General features: G+C 47.9%; 1 pseudogene; it reads left to right on the top strand.

Annotated features, from left to right (window-relative positions):
• Positions 1-11,024: 11,024 nt before the first annotated feature.
• Positions 11,025-16,271, top strand: LOC149333555 (uncharacterized; annotated as a pseudogene).
• Positions 16,272-18,838: the final 2,567 nt, after the last annotated feature.

The following is an 18,838-nucleotide window of genomic DNA, read 5'->3' as shown; positions in this document are numbered from 1 at the left end:
CATGATCGACTGCTGACCCCAAAAGACGCTGGTTCGATCCCAGCCGCGACGGTCACAACCGACCGACCGACCGACCGACCGACCGACCGACCGACCGACCGGCCGACCGACCGACCGACCGACCGACCGAAGAATCAAATAATCAACCGTTTACGAGTGGACCCTGATGACTTTCTGAACACATCATTCACTCTCATGTTGTTCTTTTCCTTTTATCTAATAGCGTCACATCTAGAAACTTTATTTCAAAAGATTTTTCGTATGGGCAACCACTCTTACCTTTCCGAAATCATTTGTTTTGAGCTATGGATGGTAAAAATTGTGCAGAATGATTTTTTTTGTTTCACTTAGGCGTTTGATTCTTTTTCGCATAACTTAGTGCTTCTTAAACTAAGTGCTTATAATTGATCACCATGTACCAGGCTGGATAAAGTGTTTTATCTCCAACCGTAGGCAACACGATGCAGTTAATGTACGCGACTCACCTCTAACTTACGCCGCCGCGGTGGCTCAGTGGTTATGGTGCTCGGTTGCTGACCGGAAACACGCGGGTTAGATCCCGGCCGCGGCGGTTGAATTTCTTTGGAGGAGAAATTCTAGAGGCCCGTGTACTGGGCGATGTCAGTGCACGTTAAATAACCAATCACCGCTAACTTAATAAACCAATCACCTCTAACTTGCGTAACTTGTTGTGCACATGAATGTTGTGTGTCGGGTCCTCTTCTCTTTAAAAGCTAATTACTGACCTTCCGAACGATTCAATGCCTCATATAAATTTTGGAGATGACTGCGTTTGGAATTTATTCGAACTGCTGGCGAAAAGCTGTCGTATCTGCAATGTCGTATCTGTAAATGTTTTCGGTCATCCCTATTTTTCTTTACACAGTGTTTACTCATTACGCATTGAGCAGAAATTCAAGGTTAGAATCCCACACTGCCAATCCAGCATTTCTGCTAGTTCATTCATCTCTCTTTCTGCTAGAGATTGGAACCGCTTCCACTCCTCTATCACTACAATCGTGAATGCCGACAATTTCAAGAAAGTCGCCGTGGTAGTGCCTTCCCGCGGGGAGAGAACAGGTAGTAAATAAAATGTACATTCCCCCAATGAGCGTTCACAAGTGGAAACATCCACAGATAAACGTCATGCACTGTTCAAATGTACAATCTATTGTTCTTCGATATTTCAAAAGCTTTACGATATATAACTTTGTATAGTACGAATGAGCATGTTGTCCTTGAACAGAAACAGTCGTAAAAAAATTTTGTGTCTTAGATTTTATATAAGGTTAGCCATGCCAGAACAATCAAACTCGCAAGATCTCTGCTTTGTAGTAGCAGCGATCCAGAACCCAACCGTTACAGTCCCTGATTTCTTGAATTCGCCCATGGGAAGCCCATCTAACAAAGCATCAGGTCCAATACCTACCGCATTGTAAATATTTAGCTAATAACAATGATCCTCAACTAAAAAACGTCTTAAGTGTATCTTCAGTCACTCAGTGGGTAAGTGTCAAGGGAGGTTGCGAGACAACCAAGAGAATGTAGTGTTTATTTAGTACTGAACTGAGTGCTAGTAAGTGGCTGCTTGCTTGACAGAACGATATTGTTGCGCTCACGTTTTTTAGAATAATCAGCCTCGGCGTAACGCTGTCAGTTTTCAGTGCTACCCGTGTGGCAGATGTGATATGCACATTTACAAATGCAGACGCCAAAAATCTCAGTTACAGAGGCATTGTGCTGTACCTGAGATGGTCACACATCCACAGCTGGCACTGAGAGATCAGGAACTGCCGAATTGTATTTCGATCACTGCTTTTCACTAGCTCAACCTCGTTACTGAATGCGCTTTAATATTCTGAAGCAATCGCCTCATATATTCTCCTTCTGGTGGCTTGTTTTTTCTTTATACTCTTTCTGTATGAATTCCGCCACTACATAGGCATTGTCTAAGGCATTTCTGTTACTATCTTTGAAGGTAATATAATACACTGTGTCCGTCGCCGTTGCGTTCTGACATAATGCAAAAAGCAAAGGGGATGTACGTTCCTGTGTGAGACCCTTTATAGCTGGGATATTTTTGGCGCTGATTGGCAGAAAGCGATCCTTTTTCCCCTTTGAAGGGGTCCCCACGTTTGCGCCTTCTTATCGACCCTGATAAATATTAGTGTCACAAAACACACGTTCTTAGCAGAATCTTCCTCCTTACTGAAGCACTAACATTGTGATAGGACACTGCCGTGAACCGAAGCCCATAACTTCACTAAAAGAGTAACCTCGAATATCCGGCTCCATGCTAAAGTAATCGCGTCATAGACAACGGTGAGGAATGCTGCGATGACAGCTTCGCCTTACGTCACCATACCATCGAGCAAGCAGCCGTCATATTACCTTCGCAATGAGATCGTTGCATCATGTAGCTGCGAAAACAATTCTTATTGCCTAAAATTCTCGCTTGCTGCTGAAAGCGCCCAAGAAAGAAGATGGCGCGAGGCGAACATGGCACGCGAATAGAGAGAACGCGATGTTGGCAGCCGGGATTAAAAGCACTCAGACGCAATTTGTGTGCTTTCTTCTACGCTCACCTCCAGTCGCTCTCATGGAGTGAGCGCTGCGCTTTTCATGCGGTATGCGCATGCGCAACTCGCCACTGGGCGTCCGGGTTGGGCAGCAGAACGTTGATTGGGGTCCGCGCTTGCATAAACGAGAGGAGCAACGGAGCCTGACTAACCGGAAACGCCTTGGCCCTAGCACCAGCCGCAGGCAGGCCCTACTCTGACGGCTTAAATTATTCCTTTAATTACGACGCTAGAGCACGCACGCGTCGGCGCAGCGCGTGTAATTCCGCCGGCGTCCGTCACTGTCACGCGCCAGAGAAGACAAAAGTTCGCGGTCGACACGACAGCCAGCCACCGCACACTGAACGTCGTCGGCAGCGCGCTATTACCGCAGTGTTTCGTGGTGTTTTGTTTTTCCTAGTCATTGTTGTGGAGGTATTTTACTTTTCAAGGCAACGACTATTGCGATTAGAGTCTGCCATCTTCTTAGAGGAAGAAGAAGGAATTGCGCCGGGCGTTGCAGGTAGCTAGTCATAAAAAGGAACTATCACTGTGTCTGCCATAATCGGTGCAGCGTTTTCGAAGCTGGTCGGTGCCTGCGCTTTACGGAAAAGATTGTAAGATAGGCTCGTTCGTATCTGGTCCCAACAGCATACATTCGCTGTCGTCAGTGGCCGCATTTGTTTTTCCAGTCCCGGACTACTTGCTGACAGGTCTCGGCTTCCGCTCTGACAGGAAACAACGTCATGGTCACATGACCTACTTGCCATAGGCTGCTTTCGAACTCAGCGCCAGAGCCGGGCTCCCCCTCGGTTACCATACAAGGACGCTGTCATCTGCTAGCAGACCACGCAAGCCACGGCCACCACGACGCCGAAGCAACGCCGTGCGCTCGATCGTGATACTGAGTCGATTTAAAGACTGTACTGTCAGCTTAGCGTAGGTGCATTACAGAACTCAGCTTCGAAGGTATGCTCGCCGCTACTGCTTGCGGCGAAGTTCGCACAAAGTAGCCGAACTCGTTGCGGATCGGCAGATAGACGAAAGCCTTCGCAAAAATGTTGACAACAAGCTCTATAGCTGCTCCAGTATACGAGTGGTTCACCTGCGATGCTTTCAGGTAAGCGTACAGACAGCATGTCGCAAAACAAGCGAACGAGAACCTCTTGACGACACGAGCAAACAATACGCGCTCGCAGCTTCCAACGCGCGTCCCTGTGCGGTGGATTTCAAGAAAATAAACGAAGATGCAAGAATAAAAAGTATTGCGATGGCTCAGAGAGCAGCTACGGAGCTCATGTGAAGGTTTAACGCATGATATCGACCTCCAGGAACACGAAAAATACTCAAAATGCACACGGAGTCTAACTCAATATGGCTGCCAGCGCGGCGCGCAGCTATCGTCTGCTGCCTTCTCAGCAGCCCCAAGCAGGCTGCGGACTGCCATAGGCTAAAAACGAACGCGTTACTATGGCGATGCAGGCAGGTAGGCGGAGCTTTCGGGCTGCCCGAGAAAAACAAATACCGGACTCGAGTCCGCAAGTAGTCCCGGACAGTCCGGGACCGAAAAACAAATGCGCCCAGTGGCCGACTGAAAGACATGGGCGAATCGTGTAACGTCGTTTTGCGTTTGAAGCTTTGTAAAGTTTATTGCTGTTCAGCCTGGACAATCTCAACTGCACGTTTCTTGGAAGGCATGCAGACTGCATACGAGCGGTGCTATATCACCCGAAGCACGTCTTACACAATTGCGTCAGTCATGCCCTTCTTTCTTTTCTTAAGGCGTGAAAGTGCTTAACAGCCATTAGAGCCCCTATTTTGTACACTTTCATGTTACCACGGTTGCGAAACCCCTGCAAACCACTCGCTACTATTATGCAACGATATTTTTCTCGTACAGTGTGCACATAAACGCTTTCGTAGTTTTCTCTAGATGGCTATAAATGAGTGACCTAGAAATGAATTTGCGCCTTTTTTTTACAGTGTGTTTAGCTATGCCTTCGCACGTTGAGCATTTCTAGATAATATCAGAAATAGAATTTTGAATGGCATAACGTACGAATGTAAGAGAAGCTCTCTAATAGTACTAGACCATCAATGGATATGAAAACATGTCACATGAAATGGTTTACGGGGGTTTACGGCCCCAAAGGAACCCAGGCTATGAAGGACGCCGTAGTGAAGGGCTCCGGAAATTTCAACTACCTGGTGTTCGTTAACGTGCACTGACAACATACGGTACAAGGGCCTCTAGAATTTTGCCTCCATAGAAATTTGACCGCCGCCGGCGAGATTGAACCCGCGTCCTTCGGGTAAGCAGGCGGGTGCCAAAACCACTGAACCACCAGAAAACGCGACCGCCTCACATGGAATGAGTACAAAGGAAAGTAATGACTTTGTTAAAGGCTAATGATGCTTAGCCAACCGCGGTGGCTTAGTGGCGCTGGCGTTCGGTTGCTGTGCCTAAGCTCGCATAGACAAATCCGGGCCGTCGCGGGGGTCGCATTTCGATGCGGCGAAATGCAAAAGCCACCGGCATGTTGTGAAACGTCGGGGCTCGCAGAAGACCCTCAGGTGGCCGAAATGTATCCGGAGGCGCCATTACGCCATCCTTCATAGCCCATCTGTCTGCTAGGGTGATTAAACCTTACAATTTGCCCCACTGCTCTACACCATAGATAACCAACCACCGCGGTAGCTCAGTGGCCGCGGGTTCGATCTCGTTCGCGGACACCGTATTTCTACGGAGGAGAAGAAGAAAAACACCCTTGTCAGTGCAGGTTATTCAATCCGGAGCCCTCCACTACGGAATTCCGTGTACATATGCAGCCTAGCCTAATAATAACGAACCTGACGGTCACGCGGACGGCGTTCGTTGCATCCGAGGTTTGTAATGAGTGGACTTTCCATGTTACAGCCAAAAGTACAAAGTCGGACCGAGTTAGTCTTTTAATTATGTTCGTCTGCTTTTAATGTTAAAGCATTTCTATGCTATGTCGGCGGGATCGTGTCACCTAATTGTGTCCTCAAAACGGGTCTGCAGCAGTTGTGATGTTCTGAGAAGAGGTAGCATCAAACGAATGATTGTAATCGGAAGAAGATGATGTGAGGATGCTGGTCAAAAAAATGTCGATAGAATGATTAGTTAGTTAATTATAGACAAAAATTTTGGAAAAAAAAATCGAAATAGCGTGGACATCGATAAATAAAGTGAGTGGACGGGCTTCAGCCGTGGACGGCAAAAGACTAAAAATAAGCAAAAGAAAAAAAAGTTTTAAATGGTTTGGTTTATTGGGGTTTCGACGTCCCAAAGCAACTCAGGCTATGAAAGACGCTGTAGTGAAGGGCTCCGCAAATTTCGACCACCTGGGGTTTTAACGTACACTAACATCGCGCAGCCCACGGGCTTCTAGAATTTTGCCTTCATTGAAATTCGGCCACCGCGGCTCGGATCAAACCCGCGTCCTTCGGGTCAGCAGCCGAGCGCCATAACCACTGAGCCACCGCGGCGGGCAAAAAAATAAATGGAAATGTGTTTTGATGAGTGAGAATTAATTGCAGAAAAATTTCATTGACATAGAATAATCAGTTAATTAATTATCCGCAAACACCATTGGATGGTTGAATAGGCTGGACGTGAAGGCAACCATGGCGGCTAATTTAAAAGCCCAAATGGTTGATTAAGGTAAAAGAAGACATAATCAGAGGAAATAAATCAATCCTAATTAACGCTCATGATAATTACGATAATTCAGTAGTTAAAATAATTAACAAATGATAATGATTAATAATGACAAAGAGAGGCAAATACAGGCGACGAGTACCGAGGAGACGTCAATGCTTTCGCATTCTCCCAATGCGGGTCGCGCAGCAGTCTCTAAATTTTTTTAAAACTAGACCCAATTGGGCGCTTTCCGAACTCTCTTGCGCATTCACATGCTCCTGATCCTTGCTAAAAACAAGCTGGTTTAGAGACGCGATATAACTAATCGCGGTGGAAGCGCTCAAGGGGCAGGTGGTAAGTCGACCTCCCGCCACCGTCCTAATCAGATTCCTAGTGGTGCAAGAGTCCCTGCAATTCGCATACGACTATATTACTCAAGGTATGGCTTTACAATGTACGCGTCGTCATCAGCATGACCGAACTCATCCCAGGCGGCATCACGTTGGGCAAGCCGCCCACCATAACGCGTTGGTGCTCGACTGCGTCCTCCACCATTCCTGAGCCCCAAAACGCTCCCTTGCGGAAGATATCCTTGATGTTCTCCATAGCCAGTTCCATCCACGGGACCTTATCATTCCACGGCGGGGAACAGATGATTCGAACCGGGACGTCGCGGCACCTGCTCGGTCACTCTCTATCAGTATGCGCTGGCGACGAACCCCCACAGGACAGCTTGAGCACGTGAATTATGTTCAAGTGGGCTGTCTTTCTTGTCGCGTACAGTGCGGTCACCGCACTGAGACAAAACAGGGCGTTGTGCACCGCAAGGTTGTCGAGCGTGAGGAAGAACTTCCTTTTTTTTTCGCCCTATCGTGCTCGAAATCAACAAGCCACTCGGTGGTGGTGAAAAACTTTAATCAAAGAGAGCTTGAGGGTAAAAAAGCCCTGCTGCATGGTCGGTATCCTTAGTCCGGGACACCGCTTGACGACGCCCCGTCTCGCGCCCGCTTGACCAGAGCCCTTTGGGACTCCAGTGAGGAGCAGTTGAGGAGGGCAGTCTCCCATGCCTCTCGGGTGGGGGTGGGGGAGGGGGGAAGGTGAGGATTCTGAGTACATGCCCACACCATGTGAAAGATATCGCAGATCTCTCCACAGTGCGGGCAGCGCCCATCTGTGTTCGGATTGAAGTGTTTTGCTATTGCAGGACAGAGAAGGGTTCCTGTCTGCAGGCGCCGCAGAGTTCGCTCCTCCGCCTTACTCAGCCCCTTGGCGGGTGCCGGGTAGAGACGGTGGCTGTCGCAATAATAAATTAGGATTTCGCGGAACCGCAGAAGCGGTTTATGAGCTTCTGAGCCATGAAAGCTAGGATGAGGAGCCCGGTGTGTGAGGGCTCGGGCGGCCGCATCAGCGGCCTCATTGCCTCGTAGACACTGGTGGCCAGGAAGCCACTCGGGGAACAAGTCGCCCGTTATCCTCCTACCCAGCTAAACTTCTGCCTATAGTGACGCACTCGTAGAATAAAAAAAAAATTGCCGACGATTACGTTACTTTCTAATGCGAAATTTGAGCGCTGTTTTAGCTTTTCGATCGATTCAGGGAAAGAATTGGAGCAAGACATGTATGTACAATTACAGAAAACTTGCTATTTTTCATACATTTTCCTTCTTCGTGGAGCACTCTACAAACAGTTCTAGATTGTCATGAAGGAAGCGTTGTGGTCGGAGAAACGAATAAATATAAGCTCGACTTGCTTCACCAATGCCTGGTTCTCAAAGACGAGGTCTGCGCATGTACTTCGCGAGGTTGCCACAGCTGTGGCAGCCGTTACGAGCGAGAGGAACTGGATGTTCTCCCGCATAAGTGGTACGAAATTCCCGCTTGTCTTTATATCTACATTAAAGTCTCCACCCAAACTGCCAGGGTTTCTGGCACAACGTTGTCAATGACAAAGCATGCAGCGCACATCGGTCACTACGGCCACGTAGCTTGAAGCACGATTGAGTTGTCCACTGTTCCAAGAGGGCAGTTATGCGCCTTCCCTCTGGTTCAGGTTTCCACTGAGATGTGTGAGAGAGATACTGCGCATTTCCTTTCCTCAAAAACCAATTTACAGATTTTACCCTTTGCTTTCCAAGCCCCCACTCTATTGGTTTCGCAGCTGTGGGAGACAGATATTGCGCATTTCCTTTCCTCAAAATTTGTTCACGGCAGCTTAAACGGCGGCTCGTCGTTGGGTTGTTGCGACTGAGAGAAGGATGAAAAGGAAATTGCACGGGCCTGCCTACTGGCTCGAGCCGAGCCACCACCGCCGCCACGTGCAGATAGAGAACAATTAAAAGATAAGAGGAAAGAGAAAAAGAATAGAAAAGACGCGCGTCGCAGCAACAACCGCGTCCGCCGAAGCGGACGCTACCTGCAAAAACAGATAAGCGGCCGAAGCCGCGCTCGTTCCACCTCCTCACGAGCGGTCAAGGCCCTTATATATACTCGCTCCACGTCTGTCTGTTCTTCGCTGCAAGGCAAGCGTGCACATACACAAAGTGTCGGCTGTGCAGTCTCCTTCTCATCCTGGCGCTGGGCGAGCGTCCTCATTGGGCAAACGGCGGGAGTGGGTTCGGAGAGCATCTGGAACTATTTGTCGTGGTGCCGCCGCCATCGCGCGAGTGAAGAGGTGGAGGGCATCTCTTAGCGCACGCAGGGCTGCGCCCTCTCCGTCAACATCACGATGAAACGACCAGGACAGTCTAAAACAATCGACGGCAATCCCCCCACGCGCCGCATTGGCGAGCGGTTGCGATTTTACCCTCTCTTGGTTACAACGAACAACGACTACGGCAACGGCGCGAAACGCAGAAACGAGCGCCTAAGAGCAGCGCTCTGAAAGGAATAAACAGGATATTGCCTTTTTGCTTCGCCGCTGCGGTGGCTCAGTGGTTATGGTGCTCGACTGCTGACCCGAAAGACGCGGGTTCGATCCCGGCCGCGGCGGTTGAATTCCTTTGGAGGAGAAATTCCAGAGGCCCGTGTACTGTGCGATGTCAGTGCACGTTAAAGAATCCCAGGTGGTCGAAATTTCTGGAGCCCTCCACTACGGCGTCTCTCATAGCCTTAGTTGCTTTGGGACGTTAAACCCCATAAACCAAACCAAACCAGCCTTTTTGCTTCGTTTTTACTTTCAGAATTCCTCAAGCAGGAGTGAACAAAGAATAAATGCTTGTTTTCTCGCTTCCTTCCCTTGCTTTACGCACTAGAGGCTCCCTCATAACGTGAAGATAGTTGCGATGCTTTTAGCGTTATATGGCTATTTTCGTTTCGTACGCTGGTTCTTCAAATATCGACAGGTTTCTTTGGTCAAAGGCTCAACTAGATTTTCCACCCCAACTAACCTGATGGCTTGCGGACGTCAACAACATCGGCCCACAGTGGCTTTCTGCCCTGGGGACACACAGTGTAAGGTAGCTGCTATTCATTGGACAATTTACTTGGCTACACTTTTAGTAATCTTTTTTATATAAATCGGCTTCAAGAAAGTACACTAGTACCTGCAGTCTGTCTGCACTTTCTTGAAGTTGGTTTATATCAAAAAGATTCCGAAAATATAGCAAAGGAAAATGTCATGTGAAAAATAGCTTTCCAGGTAGTAATAATAAGCCCGTTACATTTAGGTGCACAGGCACTTCTTCTTTTAATCATTTTTCCCAGACCAACCCTAATATTAAGTTGTAGTGATCTCAGTGTGCAAAACTTTTTGAGGGTAAAAGCGCTTTCAGGCGTCGAAGAAGCTCGATTTAGACGGACCTTTAGGTTGCCATACTGAATGGATAGATGCCCTCCTTTCTTTGGCGTCTTCGCCACTGTAGGCTGAATAGCAGGAGGCAGATGAGCCTCTTTTTCGGAAACTAAAGATAAGAAAACCAACATGTAACATTACTTTTTTTTTCTGCGATGGTGTTCCGTACATAAAAAAAGGGGGAAAAATTTGCTGCTTCCATACCTGCCTCAATGAGGGAAAAAAAATGCAAGGCAAGCTTAGAGAGCTTCATAAAGTGTTATGGTGTCGGCTTGAAAGTTAGGCTGTGTCTGGAAATTCCAGAATGCAAATGAGCACGGAAATAAACAATCTGTCACGAGGAGGGAGAGTCCTGGCTCCGCCGTCTTTCTGAGTTGAAACTTTAATGAAAACAGTATAACTGTCACGAGCCGATCCTTCTACTGCTTTCTGAATTCTTGGTACCTTCACCAACGGTCCTTGTTACTCGGCGCGTTCCTTACTATTTAAGAACATTTATCACTTCACAAAATTTTTCTCATTACTGACAACTCGCATTCTTTGTGTGTTCTAATTGTTTACAACTCATAATATTTTACATGCTACAAATGACCGATTGTTTACCTTCAACACACATTGGGCTAGTCAACCTGTCTGCCGGTTACTGCATAGTCAATGAAAACACTGAACCTGCGGTTGTAATGGCGGCTATCTCAGTATATTTATATATAAGTGAGCTAAACAGAAGCCGCTCTGCCCAGCGAGGTCAGCCCGAAAAGGAAAATGAGGCACGCAACGTAAGTTTAAGGAAGCAGTCCTGGACAGAAACAATTTATTGCACATGTTGCTTGAGCGATGACCGAGCCCGTTCCTATAGACCTTTGCAGCGGAAGCCTCGAACCCAAAGCGTCGGAAACAGATATCAGGCGCCCGGTAGCGAGAGTAGCTAGCGTCTCATGGTTGCCCTCTCTCGCTGGACTGTCGTGCGTGCAGTTACCACTGGTTACTACATTGGTTGCACGACGTATCCGCGATGTCTATGCTAACATCTGGGCAGCACTGCGCTGTGTACGGTTGTTCAAACAACCAGAAGAAGCGCAATGCAGCAAGAAAACAGCGTTGCGACACGCACAATGTTCTGCAAGAGGACTGCGGCTGCAACATGTACCTGTTGCATCGGTTTCCAGCCGACCCGGGATTGAGGCAACGATGGATTAGCGCTGTCAATCGTAAGGAATTCGTTCCTACGGAATCCTCGCGCGTCTGCTCCGTTCATTTCATCGACGGGAAGCGGACATCCGAGAATCCAGAGCCGATGCTGCACCTTGGATACGCGAGAAAGGTAAGATGCGCTTTGTGTGTCCCCATCCTCGGCCCTTGTCTTTGGACGCGCTACAACTATGCAAATATGAGCGTAAAAGCTCAAGTTTTGACTAGCGCGACAAGCCCAAAAGCTTTCGTTGTTGACACCAGAAATTTATCGCAGGTCGTGAAGGGGCGACGGCGCATCAGGAAACACGAGATCGAAGTACCGAAGAAGGTAGGTTTACATGTGTTGGCGCGGTGACATCGGAAATAAGCGCTCCTCGTTCATTTCCAGAGAGCAAAAGAAAACCTTGCACCACAAGCCCGGTGTCTAAGTCCTCATCTGACGAATGTAAGCTCAATTGTCAGACTGATTTCTCGAAACACGCTCCGCACGTTTAATGCTCATTTATGTTTATCGCTAAGTGTTTCACCTAACAAAATGCGTTTTTCGCAGTCACAGCACTGCAATTCCAGTCACGATGCTGGCTTGCAAGTCCTTTGCTCTGCTGATTTTCCGAAGGTATGTGCCCACGGCTCATTAATAATGGTGTAAAATTTGATGCGGTCTTTCAAACGGCTTCTGTGCTGCTGGGCCCGCCGCGGCAATTTACCGGCCACGTCGTTTTGGCTGCGGTGTCCGAGGATGCAGAATCGAATCGCGGCCGCGAACCGAAGGAGGCGAGTGCTATGAAATGCCGTATGGTGCCAAATAATCCGGACCCCCCCCCCCCCCCCCCCTGCCCCCCGCTGCGGCATCTCTCGCAACCCATGCGCAGTTTTCGGATGTTAAACCACCCATAAGAACATCTGTGCTGCTGCCTGCACCGGTAACTTTCCGAAACAAGGCAGGCCAAAGTTATCATGCACTCGAATTTGAAATGGGATGAAAAGTTAACGCCCTAGCTAAATTATAACTTGCCAGATTCAACACACATTATCTGACCTCATGCACTGTTTATTTCAGTTCTAGAGACATTAATGACATTGACTTGTGCTGCAGTGATTTTTTTGTAACTGTAGATAAAACTGCCGATGATGTTGGTGTGTCTGCACTGCAGCTTGTAGATCGGTCAGCTACAATAATATGTCTAAAAAAATGACGACCAATGAACCCATTCAATAATTGGCTCGCATTCTGTGCTTCAAAGCTATATTGAACTTTCTGTTTCAAAGCAGGAACGTTTCATCATTAGTAAGTGTTGTGTATTTTTTTACCATGGCATAAAAAATTGTAACTATCGAGGGAAAAATAACATAGCATCTTCTGTTCCATCACAGACATCACAGGACGATTGCACTATGGAGGCTGCCATGGCAATGCTGGAGTTGCAGCAGACAGACACAGTATGAGGACATTTGTCACCCAAAACTGGCCGTGTGCCCAGAAAAGAGCATTTGTGCAGTGCTGGTAAATAAAACACTTTTCTTGCAGGTGTCACAGGATGATGATGGCATGGAAGCTGCCATGGAAATCCTCGAACTTGAGCACGCAAACACAGTAAGTAGACAGCTGTAACCTAGAACTGGGTACATTTACAGCCTATTGCATTTGTGCAGGATCGAAAGGCAGTTTTTTCATGTAAATAGAGTTGCATTATCATTTTGTTGCAGACAACACAGACAGCAGAAGCTGCCTTTGACCCTGACATAGGCTACAAAGTGGCACACGCTGATGCGGTGAGTGAAATAATTTTGTGATTTTAACATGTACAGGGGGTCGTTCCATTCTTGAGGCCTGCGTAGGCAACTTTTGCAAAGAGTTGTTGAAAACGCATTTCCACTCGAAACCTCTGTAGTCATGCAAACAGTAGGGAACTACAGTTTAAAAGAGGCATGTGTAAAAGTACTGGAAAGCATCCACAGCAGCTGCACAAGTAGTCACCGTAGTCCTTCACAAAGAAAGTAACAAAATCCCAAAAAAGAAGGGTATTAGGGACGAAGGCTGACAACCTCGTATTTTTCACGGCACATCTCAAGAGGTATTTAAATATCTGGATTATGTATATGGTTAATGGAGAATGCTTTAGTAATCAGCGATACTGCTGATGACATTGCCCTGTTAAGTAATGCAGGAGATGAACTGCAAAGTGTGATCGAGGACATACATGCAAAGCAAAATGAAGGGTCTAAACATGCAGGAAAAGTAATGTTCAACATTCTCAGGAGTCAACGACAGTTTACAATGCACATCGAAACATTGGGAGTGTTAAGGAGTACGTTTAATTAGGGCCTACTGACTTGAGATCCAAATGGGCTCGAGTGCATATAGCAGGTATTAGGTCCCGAATCGCCCAAGATGAAATTGTACAACTTTCTTTTACCGGTGCTCACCTACAGCGCAGTAACATAGACGATAAAAAAATGGGTTGCACTTAAATTGAGGACAATGCTGCGAGCTGTGGAAAGGATAATGATACATACAATCTTAAGCGACAGGATGAGAGAAAAGTGGGCCAAGGACAAATGGAAGTTATTATCACCCCATTGAAAATAAAGACGAAAAAATGGGCATGGGCATGTAATATGAAGGCAAAAACTATTTGTCATTAAGGGCCATGCTTTGGGTTCCAGGAAACCAAGGCATGCACAGCAGGGGTGTCAAAAAGTCATGTGAGCTAATGAAACTGCCAAGTTTATGGGGACAAGGTTGCCACAGCTGGCTGAGGACAGCATTAAATGGGGAGAAATGGAAAAAGCCTTTGCCCTACATTGAGTGTAGCTTGGAAAGCTATGATAACGACGGTGATTGAACAAGGGCAGGAAATGTATTCTCAGGTGGTAAAAAATAAAAACATGCTTATTAGCATTATACTTCACAGAAGTATGAAGACGGGTAGAAAGAACAGAATATCAACCACGGTCAGAACAGTTAATGACAGCAGCTGCACTTAGGCACGCCTCTCTGCATGGCTTCGTTGCATTCTGGCAGTATGCAGTCATACAGTATTTCGTGCAACCATATAATCTCCTGAGTATGCACAGCTTAACATGCAACATACGAGCGCCAACATAGCAGTCAACAACCCAAAGAAAAGACTCCACATCCTTAGACTATACTACGAAAAGCAGTTTTTTAATTGGAAAGTCTTACATCATGCCGATTGCTTCCATGGGTTACACAAACAGGACAGTCCTGTTGTCTTATGCTGCAGGTAAAAGCATGCTTCAAGACTGTCAAGGTGAGTTCAGTAATGGCGGCATGAATCCTTGTAAACTCACAAATTTGGGAATGCAGACATATTTCTGTGCTGTGAGAGTAATTAGAAGTTCTCTGTGCCAACAGATGGAAAACAAACTGGCTTTTTTTTCTATTTCAGATGGTACAAACAGATGTCACCAGCAGTAAAGCGGAAGTAGGATTGCCAACAACTCACAAAGACAAGGTAAAGGCATACTGCACCATTTTGCTCATATTTTTCTTGAGTCTTATAATGGTAGTTCAGCATCCATGACCAAAATACATTTTCAGGCAACACAGACCGTGGCTGCTGCTGACTTCAATGTCACAAAAAGGCCTCAAGTACAGTGTACAAGCAGTGCGGGTGAAACGTCACTTTCCACATTTATCTGGCATCACTGAGAAAATATAGTGCCTTCACAACCGTTTGCTATTACACTTAACTTTTAACAGTAGTGTGGTGCACAACAGCACGTACAACTTTTGTCAAAAAGTTGCTGTAACATTAGCGTACCATTTTTATTTGCGCTTAGCAATCAGTTGAAAACTTTCAAGTTGTGGGATTGACTGCTTCAAAAGATTGAAGAGGAGCAACAAACCATAATACACCACATGTGTTCAGGCATTTCAACAATTGATTTACTCTGGGTCATAGTATGAGCTACCACATTAAGAGTAAACATGGCTTGGTGCACAGGTGCATGTATTTCAAACAAGCAATGGTTTGATATCTACAAAAATGCTAATCACTTGGACCCAGCTGTTCAGAGCATGGTTCAGCTGCAGCTCAAAACACCAAGCTTGGGGGCTTGGTGCCTTGATTCTGACATCCTGCCTTTCTTTATTCAGGTTCCAAAACACAGCAAGTCAACACAGTGGGAGAATGTGACCTATGAGGACCATTGCTATGCACAACTGCCCATGATTGGGTTACACAGGCCATCATTTGTGCAGAGGCTTTCTGCTGAAGACATTTTGTTTTACACAGGAATTTCCCAAACAGCATTCAACAACCTTGTGAAAGCAGTGTCGGCATTGGCAAAGAAGACGAGCACATTGCCACGTGCTGACGAGCTGTTGATGTGCCTTATGAGGCTTCGTCTCGGCCTCCTGTATGGACACTTGGGACGAATCTTCCAGATGTCAGTTTCTGCTGTAGGGAACAATGTCCGCTACATGCTTCAAGTGCTGTGCAGAGTGATGAAGTAGGTTGTCACCTGGTTGCCAACAGAAGACATCAAGGATAGCATGCCAGCATCCTTTGTGGAGAGTGGATATGGTTCCACAACATGCATTCTTGATTGCACTGAAGTCATGTTGCAGCGTCCAAAGAAACTAATGGCCAGAGCACAGACATTCAGTAGCTATAAAGCACACAATACCATCAAGTTCCTCGTGGCTATTGCCCCTAATGGGCATATAATGTTTGTTTCGAAGGCTTATGGCGGACGTGCTTCGGACAAGCTCATCACAAGGGAGAGTGGCATTGGGGATTACTTCATGAAAGGAGACGAAATCATGGCGGACAGAGGTTTCTCCCTTGATGACGAGCTACTTGTGCAAGGAGTCCGGCTAAACACGCCAGCCTTCACAAAAGGTATGTGTTCATGCAACATGGTAGAGTTTTCAGCAAATACAATGCCACATTTTGTTTGTTTTGCAGGAAAAAAACAGTTGAGCGAGAAGGAAGTTACCGCCACAAGACGCATTGCATCTGTCCGCATTCATGTGGAGCGTGCAATCAACAGGATCAAGAACTACAGAATATTTAAACAGGCGCTCCCAATCACATAAAAAAAAAACATTTAGTGATATGGTTTTTGTTTGCGCAGGGCTGTGCAAATCTTAAGCCTGCTCTCATTAAACAGGGTGTCTAGCGACCTGTAGACCTAAAACTGAGAGGAAAATTTGCATATTGTTACGACGAAGTGGAAGTGGAAGACAAAGTGAACTCGCGCGCGAAAGGGTCGAACGAACAAGAAGAGGTTGATGGTGCTTCTTGTTCGCGTTGGTGCTCCCTGCTAGGAACTATTCCCCTACGGCTTGTAAATAAATGTAAATAGTACTTCCCCGTAACATCTTTGGTGGAGGTGCGACAAGACGGAACTACGCAGTGGACGCTACCTTCCACCCCCGACCTACCATTCACGCCGCCGCTACCTTCCACGGCCGACAATGACGGAAACAACTCCTCCAGATTCGGCAGCATCGTTGTCCTCCGTCGTCCTCACTCACCCTCGTGATCCTGGACCCTTCTCTGGGGACGACGACGCTGACGTCGAGACTTGGCTTCTCAAGTATGAACGCTGCAGCGCTAACAACCGGTGCGACCAAACTTTCATGCTTGCGAACGTCGTTTTTTACCGTAAGGGCACGGCGCTCAAGTGGTACGATACCAACGAAGAGACATTGGCCAGTTGGGATGACTGTAAACAGAAACTTATCGACCTTTTCGCCAAACCGCTCGGCCGGCAGCTTGCCGCAAAAAGAGATCTCGCAAGTCGCGCCTAGTCATCCACGGAGTCCTACGTCTCCTATATTCAGGATGTGTTGGCTCTGTGCTACACGGTAGATGCAGAGATGAGTGAGGCTGACAAAGTTGGACATGTGCTCAAGGGCATCGCAGACGACGCCTTCAATCTGCTCGTTTACAAAAACTGTGACAAGATTGCAGACATCATAAAACAATGCCGCCGCTTCGAGGACGCCAAAAGCCGACGGATCACCCAGCATATCGCACGCCTGCCCAACACGGCGGCGTCTTCGTCCTGCCAAGATCTTTGTTCTCGTAACTAGCCGACCTCACCTGAGACCGTGACCCGTATTGTGCGCCGTGAACTTGAAGCCATTGCTCTGGCTCCCTTACCAACAACCGTAGCCAACCAGCCCCTGAACCTTGCACTTATTCAAGCCGTCGTGCGCCAGGAAATTGCTAACTTAGGTTTAAACTCTGTCGCCGCTCTTCATCCCTCACAAGGACCCGAAGTCCCTCCTCTCTACCCTGTCCGGCCCGTTTACACCGCTCCTGGACCGCGCAACCCCTCCGAGTGGCGTACGCCTGACGACAGGCCCATCTGTTTCAACTGTTCCCGTGTCGGCCACATCGCCCGTCATTGCCATAGTCGATGGTATTCCTCCCAGCGGACCCGTTACTCGACCCCACCTTATCGCCCCGACGCTGCAGACTCAAGCTCTTTCTCGCGACCCCTGGACCCATCAAGCCCCACCACCGACGTCTCGGCGCCCCGCTTCAGCCGCTCACCATCCCCACAGCGCCGCCAGTCCCGTTCGCTGCAACGACCACGCGCTTCCTCTCCAGGCCCCTACGGACGATCACAGGCGGAAAACTAGTTTCTGCAGCGTCCAGAGGTGATGCTGCAGATACGACCCGGCTCCAAAATCCTCGTTTAGTTCTTCGTGCCCCGCGCAATTTACTGACCATACAAGTCGATGGCGTGGCCGTCTCTGCTCTGGTTGACACGGGCGCCCACATTTCTGTGATGAGTTCCGACCTACGACGCCGCCTCCGCAAAGTACTGACGCCTGCTCCTACAGCCGTTGTTCGAGTTGCCGATGGCACAACGTCCCCAGTCCTCGGCCTGTGTGCTGCTCGTGTGACGATTTCTGACCGCCAAACCACCGTGCTCTTTACCGTTCTGAATCAGTGCCCTCATGACATCATACTCGGCCTTGATTTCCTTAGTGAGCACGCAGCCCTTATTGACTGTGCTACAAGTGTTGTTGAGTTGGACCTACCGTTCCTCTCAGACCCACCTGCCCCAGTTGTGCACCGTCTCTGTACTGCCGAGTTCATCCGCTTGCCACCTGAAGCCGCTACTCACGTATTGTTTAAATCTGTTCCACCTCTTCCTAACGGCCAGTATATCATCACTCCTGTCCTTGATTTGCCCGTCACAAAGAATGTTGCCCTTGCCCATACAGTTGTCACAGTCTCGGCAAACAGCGCATGTCTACCTGTTCTCAACTTCAGTACGCACGTCCAGACGCTTCCTCAAGGCATGTGCCTCGCCACGGTATCCCCCATCGACGACTACGTGATCTCCGCAATCACAATATCGTCCTCTCCGGCCAATCATGTCACAGCTCTTTCGAGACCTGACCACTTTGCCAATATGATCGCTTCCGATCTCTCTTCCGACCAAGCAGAGGCGCTTACCCACCTTCTGGCATCTTTTCAGGACATATTTGATTTCAATGTCCGCCCTTTGGCTCGTACGACTATTGTGAAGCATCGTATCAACACCGGTGACGCCGCTCCTCTGCACCGCCGGCCTTATAGGGTGTCCAGTTCCGAACACCAAGTGATACAACAGGAAGTCGAAAAGATGCTCGCTAAGGAC

Source organism: Amblyomma mixtum, chromosome 8, assembly GCF_055824585.1.
Source record: "Amblyomma mixtum isolate Tamu chromosome 8, ASM5582458v1, whole genome shotgun sequence".
NCBI lineage: Eukaryota > Metazoa > Arthropoda > Arachnida > Ixodida > Ixodidae > Amblyomma > Amblyomma mixtum.
This window is presented reverse-complemented; position numbering and strand designations above follow the sequence as displayed.